The following is a 5,500-nucleotide window of genomic DNA, read 5'->3' as shown; positions in this document are numbered from 1 at the left end:
TTAAATCCCTCTCCTCCCTTTTCTTTTTTTTTTTTTTTTTTTTTTTTTTTTTTTTTTTTTTTTTGAGACAGAGTCTCACTCTGTTGCCCAGGCTGGAGTGCAGTGGCGCAATCTCGGCTCACTGCAACCTCCGCCTCTCGGGTTCAAGCGATTCTTCTGCCTCAGGCTCCCAAATAGCTGGGATTACAGGCATGATCTCGGCTCACTGCAACCTCCGCCTCCTGGGTTCAAGTGATTCTTTTGCCTCAGCCTCCCGAGTAGCTGGGACTACAGGCACACGCCACCACGCTCGGCTAATTTTCTGCATTTTTAGTAGAGATGGGGTTTCACCGTGTTAGCCAGGATGGTCTCAATCTCCTGACCTCGTGATCCACCTGCCTCAGCCTCCAAAAGGGCTGGGATTACAGGTGTGAGTCACCATGCCCGGCCCTCTCCTCCCTTTTCAAACATGCAGAAAGGTTGAAGAAATATACAGTCAGCACTCCTGGTATGGTCTGAAAGTGTCCCTCAAAATTCATGCGTTGGAAACTTAACCCCCAGTGCAACAGTGTTGGGAGGTGGGGCCTAATAGGAGGTGTTTAAGTCCTGAGGGCTCAGGCTGCATCCTTATGAGTGGATTAACACTGCTGTAATCCTTGGGATTGGATTTTTTCTCTCCTGATCTTCTGCCATGAGGTGACACAGTGTTCGTCCCTGCTTGCCCTTCTGCCTGCCGCCATGTAAGGACACAGCAAGAAGGGCCTCACCCAACATCAGATAGATGCTGGTGCCTTCGTCTTAGGCTTCCCAGTCTCCAGAACTGTGAGAAATAAAATTTCTCTTCCTTATAAATCACCCAGTCTCAGGAATTCTGTTATGGCAGCACAAAATAAATGGAGACAACCCATCTACCCACCATGTAGAGTCTGTAATTAACATTTTGCTATACTGGTTTTATTATGTATCCATCCGTTGATCCATCCCTTCATGCAGCCTTTGATCCCTCTTTTAAAATACACATTTCAGGCCAGGTGTGGTAACTCACGCCTGTAATTGCAGCACATTGGGAGGCCGAGGCAGGCGGATCACCTGAGGCCAGGTTTTCGAGACCAGCCTGGCCAACATGGTGAAACACCATCTCTACTAAAAATACAAACGTTAGCTGGGTGTGGTGGCAGGTGCCTCTAATCCCAGCTACTCAGGAGGCTGAGGCAGGAGGATCGCTTGAACCTGGGAAGCAGAGGTTGCAGTGAGCTGAGATCTCAGCATTGCACTCCTGCCTGGGCGACAAGAGCGAAACTCCATCTCAAAAAAAAAATATATATATATATATGTGTGTGTGTATATATATTTATATATGTATATGTATATTTATACGTGTATATATATTTATATATATTTGTATATATATACACACACACACTTCAAAATAAATTGCAGACATCATTATGCTTCCTTCTAAATACTTCAGCACACATAGCATTAACTGGAGCTCAAGTTTGTGTACAGTTCCTTTTTGGGGGTAAAATTCACATACAGTGAAATGTACACATCTAAAGAATAAATCTGTGGTTTTGAAATGAACCCAAACCTCTGCCAAAATACAGAATGTTATGGCTGGGAGTGGTGGCTCATGCCTGCAATGTGGCACTTTGGGAGGCTGAGGCCAGGAGTTACAGGCCAGCCTGGGCAACACAGTGAGACTCCATTGCTACAAAAAAATTTTAAAAATTAGCCAGGCGTGGTGGCATGTGCCTGTGGTCCTAGCTAATCGGGAGGCTGAGGTAGGAGAATCACTTGAACCCAGGAGGCGGAGGTTGCAGTGAGCCGAGATCACGCCACTGCATTCCAGCCTGGGCGACAGAGTAAGACTCCGTCTCAAAAAAAGAAAAAAGAAAAGAAAAGAAAACCGATCTATCAGGTACTATGCCTATTGCCTGGGTGACAAAATAGTCTGTACATCAAACCCGTGACACACAATTTACCTATATAAGGGGTACGTGTGCAGATTTACCTATATAACAAACCTGCACACAGCTAGGCACTGCGATGGGTAACAGAGTCATCCACAGTCACACATGGGAAGCCAGCATACACGGTAACAGGTGCGGGGTTGCTGATAGGTATTGGGATAGAAGGATGTTGGTGTTCTCTTGTCATTGCTTCTATCTCCTTGGAAGCAAGGTCAACAACAAAGAGTGAGAAGGGAGGAGAAAGTTTTAAGGTTTGAAGAAAGAGGAGAAAGTGTAAAATAATTCTTAAAAAAAATGGGTCTGGGCTGGGTGCAGTGGTGCACGTCTGTAATCCCAGCACTTTGGGAGGCCGAGGCAGACAGATTGCTTGAGCTCAGGGGTTTGAGACCAGCTGGGTAACATAGTGAGACACCCGTCTCTAGAAAGAACACAAAAATTAGCCAGGCCTGGTGGCGCGCGCCTGTAGTCCTAGCTACTTGGGAAGCTGAGGCAGGAGGATTGCTTGAGCCTTGGATATCAAGGCTGCAGTGAGCTATGATCATGCCGCTGCACTCCAGCCTGGGTGACAGAGCAAGACCCTGTCTCAAAAAAATAAAAAAAAGAAACTAAAACAAATAAAATAGGTTCAATCACTTTGGAAAAAAGTGTTCCCATTTCTTCAAAAGGTAAACATGCTCAGCATGTGACTCAGCCATTTTACTCCTAGGGCTTGTCCCAAGAAAAATTAGAGTAAATCTGCACAAATATTTGTACATGAATGTTCATGGCAGCATTATTCATCATAACCCAAACTGGAAACAACTCAAAAGCCCATCAACAGATGAACAGACCAGTGAAATTCCAGAGAATGAAATACTCAGCCATAAAAAAGAAATTTGCAACAATGTGGAACATTATGCTAAGTGAAAAAAAAAAAAGGCTACATATTGTATGATTGCATTTGTATGAAATGGGGTGTTGGCAGTTTTCTGAAATTGGATTGTGGTGATGGGTGCCCAACTGTAAATTTATCAAAATTTAATGAACAATAGAATTAAAATGGGTGAATTTTTTTTTTTTTTTGAGACGGAGTCTCACTCTGTCGCCAGGCTGGAGTGCAGTGGCGCGATCTTGGCTCACTGCAACCTCTGCCTCCCCGGTTCAAACGAGTCTCCTGCCTCAGCCTCTGAGTAGCTGGGACTACAGACACGCACCATCCCACCCAGCTAATTTTTGTAGTTTTAGTAGAGACGGGGTTTCACCATGTTGGCCAGGATGGTCTCGAACTGCTGACCTTGTGATCCGCCTGCCTTGGCCTCCCAAAGTGTTGGGATTACAGGCATGAGCCACCGCGCCAAGCAAAAATGGGTGAATTTTATGGTATGTAAATTATACCTTAATGAAGTTTAAAAAATTAATACATGTGTGTTTGTGTGGGCTGTCTTAAAATACCATAGACTGAATGGTTCCAATAACAGGGATTTATTTCTTACAGCTCTGGAGGCTGGAAAGTCCAAGATGGAGGTGCTGATTGATGTGATTCTCTGTGAGGGCCCTCTTCCTGTCTTGCATCTCTCCCTCTCTCCCTCTTAAAAAGTCACTAATCCTGGCCGGGCACGGTGGCTCACACCTGTAATCCCAGCACTTTGGGAGGCCAAGGCGGGTGGATCACCTGAGGTCAGGAGTTCGAGACCAGCCTGACCAACATGGAGAAACCCCGTCTCTACTAAAAATACAAAATTAGCTGGGCGTGGTGGCTCATGCCTGTAATCCCAGCTACTCCGGAGGCTGAGGCAGGAGAATCGCTTAAACCTGGGAGGTGGAGGTTGCCGCGAGACGAGATCATGTCATTGCACTCCAGCCTGGGCAATAAGAGCAAAACTCCGTCTCAAAAAAAAAAAATAATAATAAAATCACTAATCCCATAATGAGGGTTCTACACTCATGACCTCCTCCAACCCTAAACCCTCCCAATGCTGTCACTTCCAAATACCATAACAATGGGGGTGAGAACTTCAACAAGTGAATTGTGGGGAGACACAATTCAGCCCATGGCAACGTGTTATCTATATCATTAACAGGGTGGGAAAAAATGGAGAATGAATAGACTAGGGGCAAGTGATAGGATTGCTGGTCAGCATTAAGCATTTGGGTTTGTAGTCATGAATCAAAACTGAGACCAGCCAGGGTGATTCTGTATTTTTCTCCATCCACATTCAGCTGCCAGGGGTGCAGGTGCAGAATAAGTGGAGGGTTGAATTCAATTCATAGTTTGGAGGTATGCAAAGGTGTGGTGATAATGATGGTGGGGAATCTGGCTGGGTAGTTGAGAGTGGTGTGGCCATGATGCGGGGAGGGATAGCAACAACTCAGACAGCTTAATGGATGGTTAGGGCTGAAGGCTCCCTGGTGCAATCTTTAGAAGGAGTGAGCTGGAGAGACAGGAGGTGACGGGCAGAGCGTGAGATGCATGGAGCTGAGATTCTGTAGGGGCTGTGGTTTATGGGGCTGTTGCCATCTAGAATGGGTCCTTCTCCCCCACCAGGCTGGGACCTCTGGGGCTGTCACAGTTATGTGTTGTTGTGTGTTCCCAGCACGAGGTCTAGGTGTGATCATAGGAAAGAAGGGTTGGGTGGAGGACAAGCGCAGTGAGGGAGAGGAGGTCAAGGCACCAAGAGGCCAGAGTGGTAAATGGATCATTTACCTGAATTTGAAAATCACCAAGAATAATGATGGGAGTGGTGTGGGTGACAGTGAGCCTGGAGCTAAATAAGGTGAGCAGAGGTGACTTGGGAGTCAATGGGTCTAGCAGCACAAAGGGGAGCAGGTGCTACAGTGTGACTGTGTAAGCTTCAGACCTAGGGGTTCAGGGAGGAGGCAGAGACAATGGTTTAGAAGTGCCAGTGAGGAGCAAGGACGCTCTTCTCCCATCTACAGATCCAGTGGACATGAGGGCCGAGAAGGAGAAAACAGCCCCGCTTGGAAAGGGAGGTCTTCAGGGCAGAGTCCTGCTTAGAGCAAGAAGGTCACAGGAAGGTTCAGAGGGAGTTGAGGAAATGGGGAATATTGGGAAAAGCCCTCAAGGGCTTCACTATCCCTGCCCTGCCCTGCCCTGCCTGCCAGTGTCTCCTCCATCCCCCTCCCACCTCTCTGCCTGGGCCTCCCCCATCGCCCTCCCACCCTTCTGCCTGTCCCAGCCCCGACCCCTCTGGGCTTACACTGTCTGGGAACCTGTCTGTCTCTCCTATTGGACTGGCAGCTCCAGGAGGACAGGACCCGGGGCTGTTTTAGCCACCATTGTGTCCCCAGCACAAGACCAGCAGGCACCTCCACCACTAATTACTCACCGATAGAGCCAATTTCAGGTCTTCAGAGCAAGCTGGCAGGCAAAGTATCTCAGAAGCAGGAGATGGTGCCAGGATTCCAAGAAATAGGGCTGGAATCCCCTAAACCTGCACTGCACTCTGAGTACTTTTGTCCTTTAGAAAAAAAAGTATTAATTAGAAAGCAAATAGTAAAATCCATGTGAAATAGGTAACATTATCTGGAACTGGACCCACTGGAATCAT

The sequence above is a fragment of the Pongo abelii genome, chromosome 20 (genome assembly GCF_028885655.2).
Source record: "Pongo abelii isolate AG06213 chromosome 20, NHGRI_mPonAbe1-v2.0_pri, whole genome shotgun sequence".
Lineage (NCBI taxonomy): Eukaryota > Metazoa > Chordata > Mammalia > Primates > Hominidae > Pongo > Pongo abelii.
The sequence above is the reverse complement of the archived record's forward strand: the minus strand, read 5'-3'. Positions refer to the sequence as shown.